This window comes from Chamaea fasciata, unplaced genomic scaffold (assembly GCF_029207755.1).
Source record: "Chamaea fasciata isolate MVZ Bird 193981 ecotype frontalis unplaced genomic scaffold, bChaFas1.0.hap1 SCAF_40, whole genome shotgun sequence".
Classification (NCBI taxonomy): domain Eukaryota; kingdom Metazoa; phylum Chordata; class Aves; order Passeriformes; family Sylviidae; genus Chamaea; species Chamaea fasciata.
The window spans coordinates 1,347,926-1,373,324 of NW_027094125.1; the positions used below are offsets into that span (position 1 = coordinate 1,347,926).

General features: G+C 55.0%; 1 long non-coding RNA gene and 2 pseudogenes across 1 annotated transcript; 2 read left to right on the forward strand and 1 right to left on the reverse strand.

Moving 5' to 3' along the window:
• The window catches only part of LOC136303663 (uncharacterized), a 265,948-nt pseudogene that overhangs the window by 133,448 nt on the left and 107,101 nt on the right, over window positions 1–25,399 (forward strand).
• On the forward strand, window positions 500–2,534 carry LOC136303693 (uncharacterized). The gene is made up of 3 exons (XR_010724281.1): window positions 500–584; window positions 1,099–1,225; window positions 1,323–2,534. It is a non-coding gene; the product is annotated as an uncharacterized lncRNA (long non-coding RNA).
• Window positions 18,789–19,849, reverse strand: LOC136303636 (zinc finger protein 572-like; annotated as a pseudogene).

Sequence of the window (25,399 nt, forward strand, 5' to 3'; positions counted from 1 at the left end):
GTGTTCCCTGGCTGTCCCCTGTCCCTCAGTTCTGCCCTGTCCCTCAGCTGTCCCCTGTCCCTCAGTTGTGCCCTGTCCCTCGGCTCTGTGGGGCCGCAGGTGGCAGCCCTGGGGGAGAAAAACCCTGAGCCCCAGCTGGGCCAGTTCCCCCAGTTCCACCCCAGGGAAGGCCCAGGTCACTCCCAGCAAGGGCCCTCTGCCTCCCAGTCACCCCCAGTGTGATCCCAGTCACTTTCAGTTACACTCAGCATGATCCCGGTATGATCCCAGCATGGTCCCAGGTGTTCCCAGGTGTTCCCATCCCAGCATGGTTCCAGTCACCCCCAGGATCACCTCAGTGTTGGGGGTTGAGTGTAGTTTTTTTTTTTTCCTTTTCTTTTCTTTACTCCTTACCGGTGGAATTTTTTCCCATTGTGTTGCTAAGAGGCACTGATGGCTGGGTGCTTGAGACAAGGCAGGGAGGGGAAACTCGCAATCATTTTCTGATCTGAGCCTTCGGAAGAGAGTGCTGTATCTGCTGTTTGGGGAAAAGAACTCACTGCTACTGCAGAAGTCCAGCTCGGTCCTGTTTCTTCTGGTGTGGGGTGAGCCTCTGCTCCTGGAGCAGCCACTGACCTGGGGCCCGGTTATCTCCTGCCTCACTAACCCGGGGCCTGTTGCCGTGCTGGGAGCGGGGTCGCTCCTGTCCCTCCCCTGATGCTTCTTGGGCCCTGCTCTGAGTCTTTTGGGGCTGCTCTGTGGCCCGCACCTCCTGCCTGCCGGGACCTCCCGCGTCTGCAGCCTCAGCTCCGGAGTTTGTGGTCCAGCCCTTCCATCCCTTCATCCTCAGCTCCGCAGTTCCCCATCCAGCCCTTCCATCCCTTCAGCCTCAGCTCCGGAGTTTGCCATCCAGCCCTTCCATCCTTTCCCCTCTGGTCAGAGCCACCATCCCCTCGCGCTCCCCGAGCCCGCCCCGCAGCGCTCCCTGCTCCCAGTGGGTGCCAGTTCTGGGCCTGGTGTATCCCGGTGTATCCCAGTGTATCCCGATGTATCCCAGTGTATGCCAGTGTCCCAGTCCATCCCAGCCTGTCCCAGTCCATGCCGGTTCCTTCCCGACAGCCGCCGCCCTTTCCCGCATCCTGCCCCTCCCGCCCCCGGAGCTGCCGCCGGACGCCCCCCAAGATGCTGCCGGGGCTCGGGGGCTTCGTCTGCCGGGGCTGGGGCTCGGCCTCCGCTGCGGGAGAAGGTGAGGGGGGTCCCCGGGGCTCGTATCCCCCCTCGGAGAACCTGTGACTCCCCCATGTCCCCCCAGGCCAGGCTCACCCCCTTTTCTCTCCCCACAGCTCCTGACCCAGCTCCTGCTCCCCCCTGAGAGGGGCTTTGGGGAGCCCGACGGAACCCCCTGGAATCCCCATTCCTGGGAACTGGGACCCACCCGCATCCCCTTCCCCAGCTCCGGGACCCTCTGCATCCCCTTATTCTGCACTGACACCACCCCGCACCCCCTTGCCCGGGGATCCTCCTCTCCCAGCCCCCGCATCCCGTTTTCATCAGCCCGGGGAGCCCCGGAGCCCCATTCCCGGCCAGCCCGGGGCACCTCACCCCCAGGCCTCCCTTTCCTGGGAAACCCGGGCTGGGCACGCGGCTCTCCAGCCGCTCTGCGATTGATGATCACCCGAAGGAAAGGGAGAGCACAGCAGAGAGCGAGGGAAGGAGATTGGGAATGAGGGATCGGAGTCCTCGCGCCCAGTCCTGCTTCGCCGGAGGTGGGAGCCGCAGCCGCAGGAAAAAATGGATCCGCGGATGGCGGCGCTTCCCCCGCTTTGGGCCGATGCCCGCGGGTTCCCGGCACAGTTGGAGCGCAGGCGCCGGGAGTTGAGCACAGCCCGGCCCGGGGGTCCTGCAGGGCGTGGCCGAGGAGGGTCCCGGGGGATGCCCGGAGGGGATCCCGGGGCATTCCCGGGAATTCCGCCGTGCGCTCCCCCCGCGCTCCCTCGGGCACTTTCGGATCTGCCCGGCGACCGGTGACGTCACTGCACACTCGGGCTGCCATTGGCGGGCACCAAAGAGGGGCCCCCCAAACCCCCATTCCTGGGCGCCGCCATCGCCCCGAACCCCCATTCCCGGCCATGGCTTCCACCCTGCACCCCCTTATCCGGCACCGACAGCCCTGCACCCCTTTCCCGGACATCCCGCCTCTCCCTGCCCCCAGAGCCCCCTTTTCTTTGACATAGAGACCCCCCGGACCCCTATTCCTGCCCGTCCCAGCACCCAAGCCCGTCCTTTCCTCAACACTGAGTGAATTATTAAAAAAATTAGAATATCGCCCTAATGCCGATATCCAACTATGACGGACAAAAGACTCTCTAACAATTTAAAGTTAGAAAGTGTATGTTTAATTACGATGCCGGGCAGCGTGCGGGATAGCTCCCAAACACGCGCGCTCACAGAAGATCACAGGGTCTTTTTATGTATAGAAGTATTGAATACCCAAAACGCAAATGTATATTCATGACTTTAGTACATCCCATTCCCCGCTTCGTATGGTAATTAGCCAAAAGCTATTAAGCATGCGTGGTTTGTTCTTTGAAATGGGTCGGTGGTTCTTTTTATGGGGCAGGGTCTCAAAATGATGAAGTAAGTGAGTCTTCATCGCTTTGACTTTTTAACCTTTTAGTGTTGCGTGACAACTGAATCCTGTTTTCCCAGGGGTATTTGATTTATGAATTCATTGTCCTTCTTGAAGCCTGTTGATTAGTCAGAATACACAAACATAAGTTGACAGACCTCATGATTTATCAGTTCCTTAAATCTGGCTTCTGCTTATCCAAAGGAAAGTCTATCTGTCTTACTTCAGCAATATCTGGTTTAACTAAAATCGTTAATTCTTCAAAATTAATGTTTCACTGAGGACACCCTGGACCCCTATTCCCAGCCATCCCAGGATTCCTTGCCCTGTCATGGGAATGGGTACACCGGGGACGCTTGGAACTTCTTTTTCTGAGTACAGGAACCCCCTTAACTCCACCCATCCCAGATATACACCCCCCACCACCCCTTTTTCTCAACCCTGGAAGCCCCAAAGCCCCTTCCCTGCTCTCCCAGCTCTCCCCGTTGCCCCCTTCCTTCAGCCATGACCCCCCAGCCCCCAAATGTCCGTGTCCCCCCAGTTCTCTCCCTGCGCTCCCTGCCCGTGGCGCTGTCGGAGCCTGGCCTGGGCTTCCCCCAGTTCCTGTCCATGGGCTCCCTGGATGGGATTCCCTTCCAGTGCCGCCACCGCCAGCGGGGCCGGGCGGAGCCGCAGCTGCCGGGGATGGTGGCCGGAGCCCAGCCAGGATTTTGGGATGGCCAGAGCCGGTACAACGAGCGGCACCGGCACAGGGCCACCAGGGAGCTGCAGATGCCGCAGGAGCGGCACAGCCAGAGCGGGTCTCAGCGCGGGGAGCCGGGGCTGGGGGATCTGTGGGGCTGCCACGGCACCTGTGGGGCTGCACTGGGGATCCCTGGGACTGCGCCGGCACCTGGGCTGAACTGGGGGACCCTCAGTGGGTCCCACATCCCCCTGTGCCCCCTCTCCCACCCCCTTCCCATTGTTCCCCCCAAACTTACGCTCCCCCGATCTCAGTCTGGAGTGACCCAGCCCGTGGCCATCTTGTCCCGGCTGGGAGGAGGAGGAGGAAGAGGAGGGACAGAGAAGGAGGAAGAGGAGGAGCAGAAGGACCTGGAGGAGGCAGAGGAAGCACCACGTGCATTCCCCGCTCCCTGAATCTGCAGCTCCTTCGCCCGGACACCATTGGCCCCATCTCGCAGGTGCCCGGAGAGAAGGAGCTCGCCCCAAATATCCCGGCGGGGTCCCTGAGAGGTGTTTTTGGGGGGTCCCGGTGTCGGCAGAGCCCCGGCGGGGGGCAAGGGAATGCGGGTCCCCCCAGGTGGGGGTTGGGCTTCCCGGGCCGGGCCCTCCGAGCTCTGCCGGGGCCACGTGGGGAGCGGCGGGACCGGCAGGGGAACACCGGGTTTGGGGAGCCCGGTAGAGATCCAGGCTTTGGGGCCCACCCGAGCGGGACCCCAGAGACAGGAGAGCCCCAGGAGCCCAAAGCGGGGACCCCGAGAGGGGGGGACCCCTGGGATTGCCGGGACCCCGTTGCGGGGTGCTAGGGCTGGAGGGGTGGGATGGCCGGGAAAGGGGTTCGGGGCTCCCGGTGCCGGCAGTGGCTGCTCCCAGGATGAGCCCAGTTGTCCCCCCCGTGTGGTTCCAGTTTCCTGGGTGTCACGATCTGCTCACACAAGCGGGGTTCGTGATGGTTCGTTTTAGGGATCTCAGAGCGCAAAAGACACAGCGGGGGACAAACTCAGTTTACTCAATCACAAATGCACCTTTATTTAGTGCCAACAAATGCGATAGTAGGGAGAGAAAAGAGAATAGTAAGAAAGACGGAAAAAGAGGGGAAGGGGTTTATAGCTACCAACATGGAGGGTCGAGTCCTCGAGGCTTTTGAAGATACCTATAGACGCGAGTTTCTCCAGTGGGGTGATCACAAAAGTGAGCGGGGATCTCCAGGGTTTTTATAGTCCTCTCCGAAGCGACAGGCAGTTGGCCAAACAGGTGGGGGAGATCATTGCAGTGTGCTCATTTCCATCAAACACACCTGCAGGCAGCACTTGGCCAACATCCCACCTCAGCCAGGCCAGAACTCCTGTGTTGAGATTTTAAAGACCCTTTTAGGGGTTTCAGTCTCTGTCCTTGATGATGGTCGTGAGGCAGATGAGGGGTCTTCGGACCGTCTCTTACACTGGGGACTCCCAGTATGAGCCCAGTCAGGCCGAGTATGATCCTGGTCACTTCCCCTCACTCCCTGTAGGATCTCTCTTGCTTCCAGTATAAACCGAATAAGTCCCTATTATTCTCCATTATGATACAATTTTCCCCCAGCAGGGTCCCAGTTGCTCCCAGTTCCTCCTACTACCGTCTGTTGTGTTCCCAGGTCTCCCAGTTGCCCCTAGTATTGTCCCAGTCCCTCCCAGTATGATGCCAGTCTTTCCCAGCAGGGCCTCAGTCACTCACACACACCCCCAGTTGCCCCCAGCACATTCCCAGTGACTCTCACTCTTGTCCCAGTCACCACCTGCATGGTCTCAGGTACTCCCAGTCTATCCCAGTTGCCCTGAATATTCTTGTAGTCATTGCCAGGCCCTCCCAGTTCCCTCAGCATGGTTCAGTTGCCCCCAGTTTTATTCCAGTCACTCAGTACATCCCAGTTGGTCCCAGTTCTTCTCAGGGTATTCCCAGTAGGCTCTCAGCATGGGTCTGGTGGCTCCCAGTAACCCCCAGTCAGGATCCATTGACACCAACTATAATCCCAGTATGATGCCAGTCACTCCCAGTATGATGCCAGTGGCCCCCAGTGACATCACAGTTGCTCCCTGTCAATGCCAGCATGACTCCAGTACCCTCCAGTATGATCCTCATGGCTCCCAGTCTCTCCCAGTGTATTCCAGTCAAACCCAGCATGCTCCCAGTCACTCTCAGTTTCACCCAGTTACTTTCAGCATGATTCCAGCTGCTCACAGGCACTCCCAATCATTCGCAGTATGATTCCAGTCACCCTCAATGTGATCCCAATCTCATCCAGGAGGGGCTCAGCTTCTCCCACTGTGATCCCAGTATGATTCCAGTTGCTGCCAGTAAAGTTCCAGTTGTTCCCAGTTCCTCCCAGTATGATCCCACTTGTCCCTAGAATAGGCCCAGTTCATCTCAGGATGATCCCACTCACTCCCAGTTGCTCCCAGCATGGTGCCAGCATGGTTCCCAGTGTGGTTCCATTCCCCCCAGTATGGTTACAGACACTCCCAGTTTATCCAATTGGCCCAGTGTGGTTCTGGTTACCTTAGAATGATCCCAGTCTTTCCCAGTTACTCCCAGTTGCCTCCAGCATGATCCAAGTTTCTGGACTGTTCCCATTATCATCCAGCTTGGCTCCAGTTGTTTCTATTTATTCCCACTGTGGTTTCAGTCTCTCCCAGTGTATCCCAGTTGCTCCCAGCACATTCTCAGTCACTCCCAGTTGTGCTCAGTTGCTCTAGCCTCATCTCAGTTGCTCACAGCCCCTCCCAGTCACCCTCAGTGCAATCCCAGTTGCTGCCACTGTGATCCCAGTATGATCTCAGTTGCCCCAAGCATGGTTCCAGTTTCTCCCTGTTCTTCCAAGAGTCATCCCAGTTGCACCCAGTTACCCCTAGTATAGTCCCAGTCACTCCATAGATGATCCCAGACGCTCCCAGTCATGCCCAGTTGCCTCACTGTAGACCCACTCACTCCCACTTGCTCCCACTTGCCCCCAGCATGGTCCCAGTTCTCCCCAGCATGATTCCAGCTGTTCCCAGTGTGGTTTCAGTGCCCCCATTACGGTCACAGCCATTTCCAGTATAGCCCAGTTGCCCTCAGCATGCTTGTAGTCATTCCCAGTCTGTCCCAGTTGCCCCTGTAAGTTTCCAGTTACCCCAGTACAAACCAGTCACTCCCAGTGATGTCACTGCTGGGATCCCCCAGCCCTCTCTGCGTTCCCCCCATTGTGAGTCTCCTGAGAGGAGCCCCAAGGGCTGTAGTCCCCACCCAGGGTCCCCAGAAAGCCTGGAGGAGCAGAGCCCTGTGCCCCCCAGGAGCCCAAAGTGGGGAGCCCAGAGAGGGGGGGCGCCGCCATTGGCGGGACCCTCAACAGCCTGGAGAGGGGCAGGGGGGACTCCTTGGACCCCCTGCACCCCAAAGCAGAGAATAAGGGGAAAAGGGACCCCAGGACCCCAACACCCGCCATCATCCCTATATGGGGAGGTGGAAAAGGGGGGAACTCTTCAGATTCCTGGAACTCTCAGCAGTCTGGGGAGGGCAGGGACCAAATAGAGCGGGGACCCCCAGTACAAGGGTGACCCCAGGCAGTTGGGATGGGGGGAACCCCCAAACACCCAAGGGGAGAGAGCAGAGACAGGGAACTCCTGGGAGGTGTTTTCAGGGCTGAATCTTGGTGTTTGAGAGGTTTTTCTGGACCCTCGATGCCCAATGACCTCTAGAGATGGACTTGGGCATGGCAACTTTCAAACTCAATGTACTCATCCCTTGTTTTCACCCCAAACCAGGACTTCCAAAACCTTGGCCAGGTGGAGGAGGAGGCTGCGAGGAAAAGGAAGATGTCCCGGGACAGCCAGGCAGGTGAGGAGGAAGTCAGTGCCCCTTTCCCCCTCTCTCCTGCTTCATCTCCCAGCCCAGCATGGCCCCCAGCTGCAGGACAACCCCACTGCCAACGCCGTCCTGCTGGGGATGAACTGAGAGGATCTCCTTCCCCTTCCCTGTGGCACAGAGACAAATCCCATCCTCTCCTTGTCCTTTCTTCCCCAGACAAGGAGTTGGGGATGGAGACCAAGGAGGAAAAATCCCACGGCACAACCTTGTGGAAGAGGCCATTTTTACTGGCTCCACATTGCAGGAATCTGACGGGGAGGAAAATCCCTGGAGATCCCACAGGAAAAGAGGCTCCAAACCCATCCCAAGCTGTTCTGAGGCTGAAAGGCACACCCCGCGCCAGGAAGGCGCCCAGAGATCAAGTCAGGGCTCTGCGCTTGTGGTCCATGAGCAGGTTCATGATGAGGAGAAGCCCCACAAGTGCTTGGAGTGTGGGAAGAGCTTCAGCCAGAGATCCCAACTGAGTAGCCACCAGCGGATCCACACTGCAGAGAGGACCTACGAGTGTCCCCAGTGTAGGAAGAGGTTTCAGACCAGCTCCATTCTCCTCAGGCACCAGCAGATTCACACAGAGGAGAGGCCCTTCCGCTGCCCCGACTGCAGAAAGGGCTTCAAGCGCAACTTCCATCTTCTCAGACATCGGCACATCCACACTGGGGAGAGACCCCACGAGTGTGGGGAATGTGGGATGAGCTTCAGCCAGAGATCCCACCGGATTCACCACCAGAGGATCCACACCAGGGAACGGCCGTATGAGTGTGAGCAATGTGGGAAGAGCTTCCGCCACAGCTCCAACCTGATCCATCACCAGAACATCCACGCTGAGGAAAGGCCATATGAGTGTGGGGAATGCGGGAAGGGCTTCAACCAGAGGTCCAAACTGATCATCCACCAAATGATCCACACTGGGGAGAGGCCCTATCAGTGTCCTGAGTGTGGGAAGGGGTTTCAGACCAGTTCCAGTCTCCTTGTGCACCAGCGGATTCACAGAGAGGAGAGGCCCTTCCGCTGCCCCGACTGCAGGAACGGCTTCAAGTGAAAGTACGACCTCGTCACCCACCGGCGCATCCACACTGGGGAGAGGCCCTATGAGTGTCCCCAGTGTGGGAAGAGCTTCACCCAGAGCTGTATCTTGACCCGACACCAACGGAGGCACCATTAAGAGAAGCCCTGTGAGTGCCCTGACTGTGGGAAGAGCTTCCTGCACTGCTCCAACTCCATCCCCCATCAAAGGACCCACACTGGGCAGAGCCCTGGATCTCCACAGGCACCTGGATGAACACAGGGTCAGGAACATCTACTGGGACTCTGATCAACAATGTAAATGAGAAGAGCAGATTTTTTTTTTTTAATTTACAGCCCAAAAAATCTGTTCTGCTCTGTTTTTTCTTCTGATGGCATCAAGACAAATTGGATGATCTTGGAGATATTTTTGTACCTGATTAATTTCTCTGATCTTTCTATAAAACACCCAGAATTGGATTAAAAATAAGCAAAATTAAGTGAAGAGATCTAAAGCTGAATCATTTTACCTGGATTTGAGTGTGAATTTGTGGTTCAGGGGAATATTCAGGAGGGTTTAGGTGTTCTGGGAGCACCCTAGCCAAGGGACATGGCTATGGTCTCATAGTTGTTGCAGCAGAACGTGTCCACTTGAGCCCATCTGTTCTCCAGGAATTCCAGCTTTCTGTCCCTGTCTCTGGCCTGGATCTCCGTATTGTTGGTGTCCCCCGCAACGTGCCCAAATCAATGCTGAAGTGCCCGAGGTGCTCCTGGCTGTGGATGTTCCTGTCCACCAGCCTCTCCTGGTCAGTGCCATAGGGGCCTGTGAGGAGTTTCTGGGACTCCTGGTGGGACTGAGAGAGGCTTTTGTGGCTCTTGGTGGCATTTGTGTTGCTGGGAGGAGGTTTGGGGGCCTTCTGGGGGGGGGGGGGTGAGGGAGTTTTGGGGTGCTGGCAGGGCTGTGTGTCTTGGAGAGGATTTGGGTGGATCTTGGGGGAGATGGGAAGGGGGAATTGTGGCTTTTGGGGTCATTTATGTTGCAGGGAATGATTGGGGATGTCCTGGGCAGGGGCTGTGAGGTGGTTTGAGGGGTCTGGGAGTGGGTGTGGAGCTGGGAGGGGGTTTTGGGGCAGTTGTGACTCCCCCAGACCCCCAAAGCTCCCACCAAACCCTGTCCCATAGATGCTGCCGGGGTTTGGGGTCTCCATGTTGGTGTTTATCCTCCTGGTCCTGCAGGAAAAGGTCAGGGGGAATCCCCAGGGCCCGTGTGTGTCCCCCCAGAGCGTGTGTGACCCCCCATGCCGGTGTCACTCCCTTTTCCCTCCCCACAGGGCTCCTGCCCCAGCTCCTGCTGCCCCCGGGGGGAATTTGGGGAGGGGGCAGAGGGGGTGTGCAGCCCCCGCCGGGGGATGACCCCGGCCCAGCCCCTTTGTTTAGCACCAAGCTGGGCTTGGGGCCGCAGGGGGAAGAGGCCCAGGGGAAGCAGATCCTGCAGGTGGGACAGGGCTTGGGCTCAGGGCAAGGTCCTGCCCTGCACACCTAGCTCAGGTGTGACCCTGCCCCGGGAAGGGAGTGGGACATTCCCATCCCCACGGATCAGGGCTGGGAGCAGCATTTGGAGCATGGACGTGGGAATACTGGCAGTGACTGGGACCACACTGAGGGTTACTAAGAGTGACTGGGAATGACTGGTGCATACTGGGGGTAACTGGGATATACTGGGAATGAGTGAGATCATGCGGGAGGCAACTGGAACCATACTGGGGACTCTGGGGTGACTGGGAATGAGCATGCTGGGGGCAACTGGGATATACTGGGAGTGTCTGGAATGATTCTGGAAGGGACAACGCTGGGAACAACTGGGACCATGCTGGGGGCAACTGGGAGAAGCAGGGTGTTACTGTGTCTGTACTGGGGGCCACTGGAATCATTCTGGCAGTGACTGGGACTGTACTAGGGGAAACTGGTGCAACTGTGATCATACTGGGTGGAACCGATCTGACACTAATGGGGGACTGGGATCCCACTGGGAGTGACCAGGAGCAGGCTGAGGGCAGCTTGGAACATGTTGAGGGAAACTGGGATATACTGGGAGCAACTGGAATTACCCCAAGGGTGACTTAGAGTGGCTGTGGGCCACTGGAATCATACTGGAAGCAACTGGGAGGAAGTGGGAGTGACTGGGAGCATGCTGGGGGTGACTGGGATATACTGAGAAAGACTGGGAGTCCCTGGGACCATACTGGGAGTGACTGGAACCATGGCAGTGGCCTTGGCTGGGTGCTGTGGGGCCTCAGGGTGCAGAGGGAGCACTGTGACCCTGCGGGGCCTGCTGGAACCAAGGGGACATTGTGACACTCTGGGCCCGCCCTGCCCGTGGGGTGTTCCAGGAGCCCCGGGGTGCCCAGGGCAGCAGAGCAGAGCCCCTGGCTCAGGGCCTCTGTTTCCTCAGAGCTGGAGCCAAGGAAAGATGGAAGTGGAAACCCTCAAGTTTCCTGCAGTGGCTTTCATTTATTCCCTGCACGTTTTCCATTGGAACTCCGTCCCTCTGGAAGGGACACACACAAACCAAAGCCCCTCCTGACACCCCTCTCTGGCCCTCTGGGCACGGGGCAGCTGCTCTCAGTTGGCAGCAGGGCTCCCTGCACTCCCACAGGCTCCACTCCTGGGGAACTGGCACCACGCAGGAACAGCCCCAGACCCCACAGCCTGGGAACACTGCCCCTGACCAAAAACACCCACCCATCCTGACAGATCCAGCCATGCCCAGGAGGATGCTGAAGCCTTTGACCTCCCTGGGGATGACCTGGCTGGAATGAAGGAAATACAGGGCCTGCAGGCTCTGACAGAGGACAAAGAAAGATGAGGGTCAAAATGAAAGACCTGAATTCATCCCACAAAGAAAGGAAATGGCTCCAAGAGATTTCTTGTCTTGGGGAATGGTGAGTATAACAGAACATGGTGTGGCCAAGAGGAAGAGCTGCTGCTCCAACACCATTAGAGTAGCATCTTTCTAAGTGAAGGCAGATTAGGGTATTTTTGTTCTTATCACCTGTTTACCAGGGCAAGCATGTCCATGGCATGGGAAGCACCAGAGAGATCCCTCACCACCCAACTGAGAGCTGCCATCTCTCCTTCAGCCACAACATCCTCTAAAGTGCCTCTGTCCACGAATTCCATAACCAGCCACAGTTCCTTAAGGACAAGGTAGCTCAAAGAAGAAAAGAGTGGCCTGGAGATCAATGTGCACAGCTAAATCACCTCCTGGAAAAGGCTCCAGCTGAGTCTTGTTCTCAGATTACTTGTAAATGAAAACAGAATCAAAGGGAGAGTCATTCCTTTGAAGCCAAACAGCCCTTGGAATCTGCACAGTCTGAATGAGAAAGGCCCATCCCTGAAAAAGGAGATGTCTTAGATGACAAGCATGGGAGAAAGGCAGTTTAGAACCAGCAGAGATGAATCTGGCAGCAGGACACAGCCCATCAGCTGGGTCACCATCCTAACTCATCAATGCCACCAGGAGCTCCAGGAACAAGGCAAGGCAACTTTGACAGTTCTCCATGGGAGGGAGTGAGGGGAAGGCAAGGCAAGGGAGGGGGAGGCAGGGCAAGGAAAGGTCAACGAGGGGCAGGCAGGTCCAGGAAGACAAGTCAAGGCAAGGGAGGAGTAGGCAAGGCAAGGGAGGTGTGTACAGGGCACGACAAGGCAGGGTTATGCCAGGCCAGGCAAGGGACAGGAAGGCAAGGCAAGGCCAGGCCAGGTGTGGGTAGAGCAGGCAAGCAGAGGAAGGGGGAGGCAAGACAAGGAAGTCAGTGGGGGCACAGAAAGGGAGGGTGTGCAAGGGAAGAGAAGTGAGAGGTAGGCAAGGCAAGGCAGGGGAGTGGAGGGGACAGGCAAGGCAAGGGATGGGTCTGTAAGGCGAGGTAAGGGGGAGGAAGGCAGTGAAAGGCAAGGCTGATATTGGGACCCCTCTGGGTTTGGCTCCTCCAGAGCACACAGTGGGTCAGACCCTGGGCTGAGGGAAGGGGTCCCATGTAAACCCAGCACAGGCATTGCTCTTTGAAGAGGGCAGGGAGAAAGGAGAAGAGACTTTCCTGTCTCCAGAGATTCCCCCCTCCTCCTTCAGCAGCCATACCCCAATCAATCACTGCCAGAGTTCATATGATCACTTCCATGCCAGGGAGCACAAGGCACTCAAAACTGAACCCTGCCAGAGCCCAGCCCTGCCTGCCCATTTGGAGGCTGTGGGGGAATGGAATTTCAGTAGGAGTTGACCCACTAAGATACTTTGCCACTTGTGGGTTTCTCACAGCCTTAGAAGTTGTGTGAGATGTCTGTCCCAGCAACTGCTCACCCTTCAAATGCACACAGGTGCCTGGGGGCAATTCAGCTTCCCTGCAGTGGTGGCTGATTCCCTTTGAAACAGAAGCTGTTGCCTTTTCTGGTGTGCTTAACTCCCTTCTAACGACTAGAAAGTGGGTGAGTAAAGGAAATGACCCTGGGGGAAGGGACCAAAACCTTGGAAAAGGATGAAATGCATCTGAATTACAAATGAAATCTATTTCATTCACTTATTTAGTACTAAACTATTAATACAAAAAAGCCATGTTTCTGAGCTGAAGCTACTCACACCCTGGAAAATTTTTTGGTTGCTTTATTATTTAAAGGATGTTCCCAGCCTGTGGAGCAGCCCAGTTCTCTGCCACTCTGCCCATAGGGTAGAGCACTCCCAGCTCCCCCAGGAGCCACAAGAGGACTGGGAGAAGGGCCCCTGGGAGGGAATCTTGGGGTTCCTTTCAGCAGGATCCTTTTGTAGCTTCAGGCTGGGGTGGGCAGCACTTCCATCTGCAGCTTCCATGTGCTGCTCCAGCAGCTGCTGCTGGGGGCCCTGACGGAAGAGGCCCCAGGAGGGATGGAAATGCTGCCTGGACAGCAGCAGCCAGGGCCAAGAAAGAGCTTTGCCTTCCTGGCTGGTGCAATGAGGCTCCTTTCGTGCAAGAGGAGGCAAAGATAAGGTCAAGTTCAACAGTTCAAGGAAAACTGTAGAAAATTGGAAGCCTCTGAATAAACCACACACATTCATCTGTCAGCTCTTCAGTGTCAGTCCTTGTGAAAAGCCTTTCCAGATTTCTTTTGGATTCCAGGGCCCACAGCTGGGCTTCAGAGTTCAACTGATTTATATTTTCCAGGTTTTTAAACAGAGCTCTGAATTGGGCAGCTCTTGTCATTTTTCTTCTGCTCTCCTGATGTTGAAAAATGTTCCGTGCTCCTGTAAGCCACATCTGGAGGGGTGGTTGGCAACCACGGAATCCTCGGGGAAAGCACCTGATTGACTTCAGGGCCTGGCTGGAGAGCTCAGCCTGAGGACAGAACTGTTCCAGATGCCTCTGTCCATGTCCAGCTCCTCACAGCTGAGTCCCTGAACACACAGGGTGGTTTATAGGGATTGATTTTCCCCTCCTGTTCACGTGGAGGTGATTCTGGGATCCTTTAGAGGAACATCTGACCAGCCCCTGCCCCCATTCCATTTTATTCTCTCCACTTTGGAGACAGCCTGCTGGGTTTGACATGGAAATTGGTGGTGTCTCCCCATTGTTCCCTCCAGCCCTCAACTGTAACTTGTATTAAACACTGCAAATGGCCTCATTTGTCTGGTGGGGAAGATGTGAAGTGGAGAAAGTTAATAGGATTCGTTTTCATGAACCTTGTGCTAGTAAAGAAAAATGAGGTTTGTCATTTTGGGGTGGTGCTGAGTGTTGGGATTTGGGAGTTTATTACTTGCTATAGTTATTATTATTTATTAGTGTTACTTTTCATTGGTAAGCCTTTCAAATCGTAGACATGATTAACTAAAGCTGGATGTCACTCACTCGGAAAATTCCCTTGCTTTTACCATTGGGATTAAACTGTACAGTGGACTCCAAGTTGCCAGTAGCTTCTAAAGAGGGACAATCCTGTTAACGGTGGGTTTGGTGTGGTTTGGAGCTGGGGAAGGCTCTCATCCCCTCCCAGAGACGCCCCAAGCCCGCTCTGCTGCCACGTCTGCACTCGCGGCCCCTCACGGCTGCCCTGCCCTGGGGACATGGTGGGACCCCGCTGCTGCCGGGGCTGAGGCTCCTCACGGCCCCTCAAAAACCCTCATGGCTACACAGAACCTCTCCTGGCCCCTCACAGCCCTTCATGGCTCTTCATTCCCCTTCACATCCCCTCATGGCCCCTCACTTCCCCTCACAACCCCCACAGCCCCTCACTTTCCCTCACAGCCCCAGGCATGGGGCTCCTCCCAAAGGAGAGGGGGTCGGGCCCTGCTTGTTCTCCTTTCATTTCGGTCCCTTCCCAGCCATGAGTCAAGAAAGGCTGAAATGGAGCCTTTCCCCAGCCTTTCCCTCTGCGTTAATTGCGGCTGAAGCTCTGTGCTGGCGCTGGCCCCAGCGCCAACATCCCCGCAGCCCCGCCGGCCTTTGGTGTCCCCCCGTGTCCATTCCCTGTCCCCGAGGCCCGCCCGGCTCTGGCAGCAGCAGGAGCCGCAGCGCAGCGGGCGCCGGCCCGGCCCGGCCGGGGCTCCCGGGCAGGAGCAGCAGCAGCGCCGGCCCCTTCCCACCTGCTCCTGCCTCGCCTTCCAAGGCCTTTGTCCAGATCAGTTCTGGACTAGAGCAACAATCACCCACCAACAGCCCTGATTCCTCAGGGCCCGCCTGTGCTGCCCTGACCCAGCCTCCAGAGAAAGAAAGGATTGGGCTGCAGCGCTGTTTTCAGCACTGTTTTACTCACCCTGAGTGACAGCAGGAGGCTGCTGCTGCCTTTGCCTTGGCAATTGGAGATCATGGATGCTCCTGTCCCTCTTTTGCTTGCCACTTGAATTTTACCCATAAAACCAGAACTGCCTTTTTTAATCAGTGCCACCCAGAGTGCTTTTGTGACAGGAAACTCTGGCATCATGAGTAGCAGATCTCCAAATGTTTACAGGTCCCTGAGCACAAAGTTGAGGACAATTCAAGCCACACAGGCCATATTTGCAGCGCTCAAACACAGCCCTGCTGCTGGTGCTGCTGAAATAGAATCAATTGACAGAGGCCATCACAGAAATTGCCTCTGGCCTGTCAAATAAAGTGAAAAAAAATCCACCAGGGAAAGAGAAAGCAGAACTTCCCAATTCACTTCATTGCTTCCTCTGAGCAGCAACAGAAAGTGGAGATGGCCAGAGGTATTTCCAGCTCTGCTGATCCCAGCTGGAGCCCAGCCTGCTGCCCAGGGCCAGCGGGAACCTGAGCCCAGCCCGGGGAGCTCCCGCAGTGTCGGGAGCTCAGCGCACGCGGGGCCAGGCCCAGAGCCCCGGGCACGGCCGCCCATTGCGGGGCAGCGGCGCAGGCGGAATGTCCTGGGCCCAAACCTCCTGCTCCTGCCACACAGCGCCCATCCTTCTCCCCCTGCTCCTCCTCTCCCAGCACGGCACAAATTCCAGCTCGGAGGAGGCTTCCCAAGACAGGGCTCAGGCTCCTGTTTCAGCCTGAGTGTCCCTGCAGAGGAACAGGGCATCTTTCAGGCACTTCCACAAGCTCAGGCTTCTCATTTCATGAGGCATCTGGGATGACAATTGTTTCGCAGAAACACAACAGCCGAGGGAATGGATTAGAAATGATTAGAAAAATATGACCCTTCTTGCAGACAAACTTCACCAAATCATTCCCTGCATTTCTCCTATTCCAATTCTTTCAGTCATCTGTTTGGAGAGGTTGAGCTTGTTCTGGTGCTTATCATGAACTGACTGTGCTCTTGATTTAAATCAGTGCATGAGATGTAGAATCATCAAAACTTAACACAGAAACAAACTCTCCCTGTCAGCCCATTTTCATGTTCTAGATCACTTTCAAGGTGTCCCTGGGGATGTTGGAATGATTATCACACAAATCCCTACTTCTGGATGCAGCCTCTGGAGGTTCTTTCTCTGCATTCAGCCAGGTTTGCATTCTCTAACCACTCCTGGTACCCTGTCATATTTTCTTAGGGTAGAACAGTAACAATGAAAACCTTAAAAATGGCACAACTCCCCAGTCCAAAAGGAAAAGAAAGAACAAGTTACAAAGTTCTCCAAACATTTTTCCTGCTTTGCTGCAAGAATCGTGCTGCACACACGGTGTGGAAAGCCAAGAGAAGTTGCAGTTTGTGGCACATCTCATGACAGAAGCTGCACCTCATTCTCCAGGAGAGGTCCTTGAAAAAAGCAGACCGGACTGTGGAGAAGATTCCCGGAAAACTGAAACAGCTTTCCAGAAGTGAAATGAAAATGGAAAGAAACAATCCAATATGTTTTCCTCTAGTTATTTCTATGCTCCTCTTTTCCATCTTGCACTACATCTTCATCCCATTCATTCCAAATGGATTTCACCTCTATGACCGATCACTTAAGAAGTTTTAGACACTAAAATACTATGAGCTACACACAGTTTGCCTTCCCCCATTTTTGTTGGAAAGCAGTGCTGGAGCCACAAGTGCAGTGCTTGGGTCGAGCACAAATCCTACAGGCAGGGAGTGTGCCCTGACAGTGTGTGACCCTCAGCAGGGACAATGCACAGCAGCGTTGCTGTGCTCGGCTTCCATGGAACCATCCCAGGAGCAGCTGCTGAGGTCAGGAGCCACGGCAGCAACCAGTCTGCTCCAAAGGCCCTTGGCAGGGTGGGCTCCTGGCCTGGCTCTGTGTGCCAGCAGCTGGCAGGGCTGGGTGCAGGGAGCCCAGGGAGGGCACAGAAATGCTGGGCTGAGAAATGCTGAGGGGGACAGCGAGATGGGCGTGTGCAGCCGGCCAGGACACAGCAGCAGCACGCACAGGGGGCACAGCCTGCAGGACACATGGCCAAGGGCTGGGCAGGGCTGGCAGGGCCACAGGCACCCAGCCCTTTGTCCCCTGGGCTCTGCCAGCGCCTCTGGAGGCCCCACAGAAGGAACTTTCCTTTCAGGGCCTGCACTTTGCTCCTCCCTGGCCCCTCCCTGAGGAGGCTGGCCGGGCTTGCAGGTTGATGCCATTTGTCCTTGCTGCCCCTGCCATCCCACTGCCCCACAACCAGCCCCGAGCCAGCTGGGAGGGACAGGCCCTGCTGTGCCAGGCCTGGGCTCAGGGCTTGGCCTTTCTGCTCCCTCCAGCCAAGCCAGGCCTTGCTCAGCATTGCAGTTCCTGCCCCCTCGGGCGGCGCATGGGAGAAAACAACAAACTTCTCAGGAGGGTGGAGAACAAACTTTTAGTCGAAAACTTCAGAGAATGAGATACTTGGAAAATCTTAAAGCAAGATGGAATTACGGTAAATCATTTCACAAAGCACTGACTGATCAAACTCCACCCTGTCCAACTTCCAGTCCTCCAGAATCTGAGAAGAGGAAGTCAGGAGAAGAGAGAGAGGGAGAGAGAGGTCCACAGTTGCCCTTGGATCCAGCGCCATCTCAGCTGCTGGGAGCTCCAGGGACGTGGGACATGTCAATGTCAATGTCACAGCAGTGTCACAGCCTCACCTGCTCTGGTCCCTCTCACAGGTGGGGGTTTTGGGGTGCCAGGGGCTTGGCAGCCACTTTGGGGCTGGAGCAGAGGCTGCCGTGGCTGGGGCTGGGGCAGTGACCTCCCCACCTACGCCGAACTTGCCCTGGCCCCCAAACACACCCTGGAGATGTCTGGGGCCATTCATCATTTCTCTGCTCTCCAGCACTGAGGCAACGAACTCTGGCTGCAGCTCTGAGCTGGTGCCCAAGGCAATCACCCCTGGCAATGGGGCTGCATGGAGCTGCTCTCAGGAACACCCCCCAAGAGCTGGGGAGTGCCCCAAAACCACCTCAGAAACGTGGGATGCACCAAAATCTCTTCAGGAATGCAGAATACACAAAAACTCACTCAGAAATGGGTTACTCCTCCCTTCATCATTCCCAAATTTTGGCTTCTTCATCTCAGACTTCACCACACTCTCCCAATCCCCACTGCAATCCATCCCACCCTTGCTGGACATCAAGACCCCCTTCCCAAGCCCTGTTTCCCCCATTTCACACCTCCAAACCCCCCTCTCCCCAGTCCTGCCCCACCCAATGCCCATCTCACGCCTCCTGATTTGCATCCCACTTCACCCAAACCCCCTCCAACCCCATTCCACCTTGAGGGGCTGTGGAATCAAGTAATTTTGGGGTGAGATTGAGTAGTATTCAGTGGCATTGGCTGGTTTTTAGGTGACAGATCAATCCCTCTTGTCTTTTGTAGTGCCAAGAAAGGGAGACAACTACACCAAATAACCCCCCAAATCCCCTGTATCTACTCAGGTATCTCCCTGAATTCCAGATTCCATTGAAAAACTGTTTAAAAATGAGGCTTTAAATGCCTTTGATGACTTTGTTACTTCTACCCCAATTTTGTGTGTTTTAAAGGGCTGAAGATGAATCAAAAGAAAATTAGGGCCAAAACAAAAGGACCACCAGCTGCTCACCAACATGGATCATAGGGAATGTGGGTCACGAGGGCTCTGCCCTGTGTGGGTCCCCAGATGTGAACAGAGTTGGAGCAGTGCATGAAGCTCTTCTCGCTGTTGGGGCACTCACAAGGCTTCCCTTACCGGTGTTTCTGTTGGTGTTGGCTCAAGACAGAGCTGTCGGAGAAACTCTTCCCATACTGGGGTCACTCATAGGGCCTCTCCCCAGTGTGGAAGTGCTGATGGGTAATGAAGTGGGAGTTATGCTTTAAGCCCTTCCTGCAGTCGGGGCAGCGGAAGGGCCTCTCCTCTCTGTGAATCCGCTCATGTACGTGGAGATGGGAGCTGGTCTGAAACCTCTTCCCACACTGAGGACACTCATAGTGCCTCTCCCCAGTGTGGAAGTGCTGATGGGTAATGAAGTGGGAGTTATGCTTTAAGCCCTTCCTGCAGTTGGGGCAGCGGAAGGGCCTCTCCTCTCTGTGAATCCGCTCATGTACGTGGAGATGGGAGCTGGTCTGAAACCTCTTCCCACACTGAGGACACTGATAGGGCCTCTCCCCGGTGTGGATCCTCTGGTGAACAATCAGGTTGGAGCTGTCTCTGCAGCCCTTCCCACATTCCCCACAGATGTAGGGCCATTCTTCAGTTTGGAGCATCTGGTGGCGGATCAGTTTGGAACTCGTGCTAGAGCTCTTCCCACACTCCAAGCACTTGTAAGGCTTCTCCCCACCATGAAGCTGCTCATGGAAAACCAGCTCCAAGCTCTGGATCGATCTCCGGCCACCTTCCCAACACAGGGAGGGTCTTTCCTGCTCAGAGCACCCTGGGGTTGGTTTGGAGCCCCTCCTCCTGTGGGATCTCCGGGGATTTTCCTCCTCGTTGGATTCCTGTGCTGTGGAGATGCTCAAAACCGCCTCTTCCACAAGGTTCTGCTGCGGGGATTTGTCCTCCCTGGTCTCCATCCTCAGCTCCTTGTCTGGGGAACAAGGACAAGGAGAGGATGGGATTTGCCTCCGTGCCAGAGGGAAGGGGAAGCAGATCCCCTCAGTCCATCCCTGGCAGGACGGCGATGGCAGCGGGGTTTTCCTGCAGCCGGGGGCCAGGCTGGGCTGGGAGATGGAGCAGGGGAGAGGGGAAAAGGGACACTGACTTCCTCCTCACCTGCCTGGCTGTCCTGGGGCATTTTCCCCTTCCTCATAGACTAAACTATAAAATTTTAAAAAACCTAAAATTGGATTAGGAAAAAAAAAAACCAACTCTGACAGGGACAGAATACAACCTGACACCCCGTTAGTCAGGGTGTTGGTAGCAGTCCAATCAAATCGTGGCTGCAGTCCACCTGGAGTGACAGATGTGGTTTTCTTGAAGCAGCCCTCCTGTAGAAGGCTGTAGTTTTCCTCTGAAGGTCCAGTGGTGGTGTAGATGGGTCTGGTCCTCCTCTGGGAATCCAGCGGAAACAGGCTCCTTCTGATGTTTTCAATGTCAGATTATATCCAGGTAGGAATGCTTGGCTCCTCCCTCTGGGTGGAGCATCTCGCAATGGGATGATGTAATTTTATCAGTGACTCAGTGAGACTCAATGGCCCATTAACAGATGATGTGCCCCTGTAGGGAGGATGGGTCGTAGAAGAGATAAAGAAAACCGCCCCACCTTTGTTTAACAGCTGGCTCATTAACAGAAGATATCCTGCAGAGTGATGAGAAATGGGTCATGAAACAATTCTTACTTGGCATCTCCAGCTGGTTTGTTTTCAAACTGCCACACTGGGGAGAAGTGGGACCTTGCTGGGAACTAATGTGAGCAGGTTTGGAGTGACTGGCGTCTGTGGGCAACTGGGCATGACTGGGAGCATGCTGGGAGTTACTGGCATCATATTGGGAGTGACTGGGACTATACTAAGGGCAACTGGAAGAACTGGGAACACACAGGATGAAAGTGAGAGCAACTGGGTGTAACTGAGTGTAACTAAGACCATGCCTGGGGTAAACTAGCTAGCCCAACCCCCACCCAGAGGGGAACCAACATCTCATCACCCCGCCAAGGCTCTGTCGACAGCGGGACGCCCAAAACCACCTCCCGGGGACCCCCCGATGTCCCCCCGGGGGCCATCTGCGGCTCAGCTTTGGAGCGCTGAAAGCTCCAAACATCCTCCCCAAAAAACCTCAAACCCAGGAACAACCCCTTGGATATTTGGGGCGAGCTCCCCCTCCCCGGGCACCTGCGGGATGGGACCGATGGTCCCGGGGGGCTGCGGGTTCGGGGACGGCTGGAGCCACCAGGTGTCTCCTCTCCTCTTCTTCCTCCCGCTTCCCGCTGCCGCTCCGCCTCTTCCTCCTTCCCTCATCCTCTTCATCTTCCTTCCCCTTTCCCTGGACGTCTCACAGCTTGTGGGAAGAGCAGGGATGGAGCTGGGACATGTCGGAACATGGCAGGGGGAGATGCCCTAGAAATGTCATCACTGGGAGCGACTGGTTTGTACTGGGGTCATACAGTGACTGGGATTGTACTGGGTTTGTACTGACATCAGACTGGGATCATACTGAGAGCAGCTGGGCCCATGCCAAGGGAGACTGTGATCACACTGAGGGAGACTGGGATCATACTGGATTCATCCTGGAAGTGAGGAGCCTGCAGGGGGCAATTGTGGCCATGGTGGGGGAAATTGGCATATACTGGGAGTGACTGGGATCATGGTGAGCTTAACCAGGAGCAGCTGGGAGCAACTGGGACAAACTGGAAGTGACTGGGTGCATGCTGGAGATGACTGGGGTCATCCTGGCAGTGAGTACAGCTAGAGTGAAGCTGAGTGGTTCTGAGACAATGGGATGATGCTGGAAGGAACTGGGGTACTCTGGGGAAGACTGACACTGACTGGAACAAAAGTGAGGGTGAAAGAGTACAACTGGAACCATGTGGGACAAAACTGGTTCATACTGGCAGTGACTGGGACCACACTGGGCCCATCTGTGGTTCATATTGGGAGGGACGGGACTAATACTGGGGGTACCTGAGAGTGACTGGGAACATACCCTGCACATCATCCCTGTAGTGGGGGTGACTTGGAGCATGATGGGAGCAAATGGCATCATACTGGGACTGATGGGGTTGATCTAGCTGGAGGGAACTGGGACCATACTGTGAGTGATCAGGGGTAACTGGGATTATACTGGGACCAGACTGGGAGTGCTGGCATGTGTCAAGTATCATAGTGGAGGTTATTGGGCTCATGCTGGTGTTGAAAGGGGGCAAGTGGGATCACACTTTGGGCTACTGGGAGCAACTCTCCATGAGGCCCTGCTGTGTCACAATGGTCCTTAGGATAGATGAGGCCTCAAAGAGTCACAATGGTCTCCATTGTTCCATGAGGCTGCACTGCTTCAAAATGGCCTCCTTGGGTCCATGATGCCCTGTAGTGTCACAATGTCACTCCTTTCTCACAGTGTCAGAAAGGACCCTTCTTCTCATGGAGCGCTGCGGTGTCACTGTGGTCCCCTTGATTCCATGACGCCCTGCTGTGGTAAAATGACCCCGTGGTTAAACAAGGCCCTCCAGTGTCCCAATGGCCCCTTGGATCCTGTGGCTCCCAAAGAGTCATAAGGGTCTCCATTGTTCCATGAGGCTCTGCAATGTCACAAGGGACCTTTGGTTCCATGAAGCCCGACTGTGAAACAACTGTGTCCTTGGTACCTTCAGAACGGCCCCTCTGTTTCATGGAGCACCACAGTATCAGAACGATCCCCATGGCTCCACAGGGCCCCCCAGTGTAACAATGGACCCTTTGTTCCATGAGGTTCCTCGGGGGTCACAAAGGTCTCCTTGGATCCCCAGTGTCACAATGGCCCCTTGGCTGCAAGTGGCCCCGCTGTGTCACAAGGGCTTGTGTCTTGGTTTAGATAGACAGGTATCTGCCAGGAAAGATTGGAGTCTCCCTTGGAATGTACGGGCCCTCCCCGTTTACAATTTATTATAAATTTGCAATTAATAGGCTGTCAGGCAAAGATTTTGGGAATACGTATAGCAGGTCTTTACTAGGGATATAAAAAAAGACAAATGTTGTGGAACAGAAGAATAAGCAAGCAAGCAAACAAACAAGAAATCCTAGAAAACCCTGACAGAGTCAGAAATACAACCTGACACCCTGTTGTTCAGGGTGTTGGAAACAGTCCAAAGGGAAGCCCTCCTGAAATGGCAGATGTGGTCCTGTTGGAAGCAGAGATGGTGCTGTGGAGACAAGGGTGCAGAGATGGGTCCAGTCTTCCTTCGGGAGTCCCATGGGAACACTGGGATGACTGGTGACACTTGTGACTCCCTTTTATCTAGATGAAAACGGTTTGGCTCGTCCTCCCTGGGTAGAGCATCTCACAATGGGATGATGTAATGTGTCATGTCATTGGTGAGCTTTAATGGCCCATTAACAAAAGATATGCTCACGGAGGGAATGGGAGGGTGAGCAGAGATAAGGAACAATGACCCACTTTGTTTTAACAGCTGTCTTGTTATCAGAAAGGCCATGGCACACTCCCTCCTGGAGTTACGACAGATAAAGAAAAAACACCTCCCCAAGTGGATTTTTTTTTTCTTTTTGATTACAAAACCCAAGACAGCTTGTGGTTCCATGAGGCTGCAGAGTGTCACTATGGACCTCTGGTTCCCTGAAGCCTTGCTGTGTCACAATGGACTTCTGGTTCCGTGAGCTGTCATGTTGTCAACAACGGCCTCCTTGGTTCTGCAGTGTCACCATGGATCCTTTGTTCCATGAAGTTTCTCAGAGTCACCATGGACTTCTTGGCTCTGTGAGGCCCTGCTGTGTCACAATGGCCCCTTGGTTCCATGAGGCCTTTCTCTTCTGTCACAATGGACTTTTGATTCCATGAGTTTCCAAAGTCCCACAATGATCTGCAGCATCAGTTCCACGTGGCCACACTGTGTCAAAACGGATTTTGGTTCTGTTGGGGGTTAGGTTTGTTCCTTCTTTCTCTAAAGAATTTTTTCCCCATAAGTTACCAAGGAGACCAAGTGTTGGATACTTGAGAGTACTTAACCAAAACAAAGCGGTGGACAAAGGTGGTAGGGGGAGATAACGCAGGTAAAAGACAGAGCTTGAGGCAGCTGTGGGCTTTTCTTTTTCCAGTGTTCGGGGAGGGAGAGAACGGCTGTTGCTGGCTGGAAGAATTTCACTGTGGCCAAGGGGATCCAGTCCTGGGAAATCTACTATCACCGGTTCGGCCTGAATCCTGAGTTTTCTCTGCCACTCGCGGGAGCTGGGCCGCTTTCTGCCTCGCCTTTGGCTTCTTTGGCGCTGCTGCCAGGACATCCTGCCCCTGCCTGCCGAGACACCCTGCCATCCCAGCTACCACCCCAGGACTTTTCCACTGTTTCAGCTTGGTGCTCTGAGGATCCTGCAGGGACACCGAAACCAAACTGCCCTGGGTTTTGTGAAACAAAGCCCTCAAGGTTCTTGGTACTGTTTTCGTTTGTTATTAATGCTGTAGTTGTTTGGTGGGGGGTTTTTTTGTGTTTGTTTGCTTTGTAATACATACTAGTAAAGAACTGCTATTCCTATTTCCCAACTCTTTGCCAAAGAGCCTCTGATTGTAATTTATAATTGAAAAAGAAAATAAAAGGGGGGGGGGGGGGTTTACACTCTCCATCCCAAAGGAAACTGCAGTTGTTGTTTTTTTTATTGCCTGGCAGATACCTGTCTTCCCAAACCAAGACAGGTTCCATGCAATCCCACTGTGGCAAAATGTCCCCTTGATTCCATTGGATTCTGCAGTGTCCCAATGGACCCTTTGTTCCACCAGGTTCTAGTGTCACAGTTGACTCCTTGGGTCCGTGAGGCCGTTCTCCAAAATATCAGAATAAGACTCCTTAATACTAAAATGGTGTTAAAGAGGGCATCATTTATTCAGGGCTGAGATCCAGCAGGGGATAACACCAAACCTTATGTGGATACGTGATTCTAAGTGTGCTGCTTATATACATTTGCTAAATGTGTATTTCAGTTTACGCATTTTCATAAAACCCACCCCAAGTTCCCAGTTTCAGTCCGTGCTTATTCTATCACTGCACCCGTGAGCCAGATTTCTTCTTCTTTTGTCACCGTCCCTGCTGGGAAAGCAGCCCCTCAATGCCTTGTTTCTCTGCTGAATTTTCACAGGCACAGAAAAAAATGAATTAACCCTTTTGGCATCAAGCCCAAGGCTTTGTGTGCCCAGGCAGAGGCAGGCAGGCAGGACGCAGAGCTGTCAGCAAAGGAAGGGCCCAGCCAGGTGGGGCAGCCGGGGGGTGACGACAGCCTGCAGGGACAGAGGCGCAGGGCAGGGACACCGTGGGACAGCCTGGGCTGCACAGGGCACAGGGATGGGCAGCAGCTGCAAGGCCCTGACAGAGCCAACTCCTGCAGCACTCTGCCCATGGCTGCTGGGCCTGGGCCTGAGGCCAGCAGGGGACAAGGGACCCTTGCAGCCCTGGGGCCTCATTGCCTCCCTGTCCCTGCTCAGCAGCCTGGCAGGGGCTGCCCCATGGTGCTGCCCTTGGCATTGCACATCTCCACATCCCAGTGGCCCTAGAAGAGCCCTGAGCACTGAGGGAGGGACAGGATCTGCCTTGCCAGGGGCTGGGGCTCAGGTCTTGGCCTTTTGGATTCATGGAACTCATCCAGGTTTGCTCAGCACCAGAGACACCTTTGCTCTGTCTGTCCCTACTTGTCATCACTGCTTGCAGTGTTCTGCTCTAACTAAAACC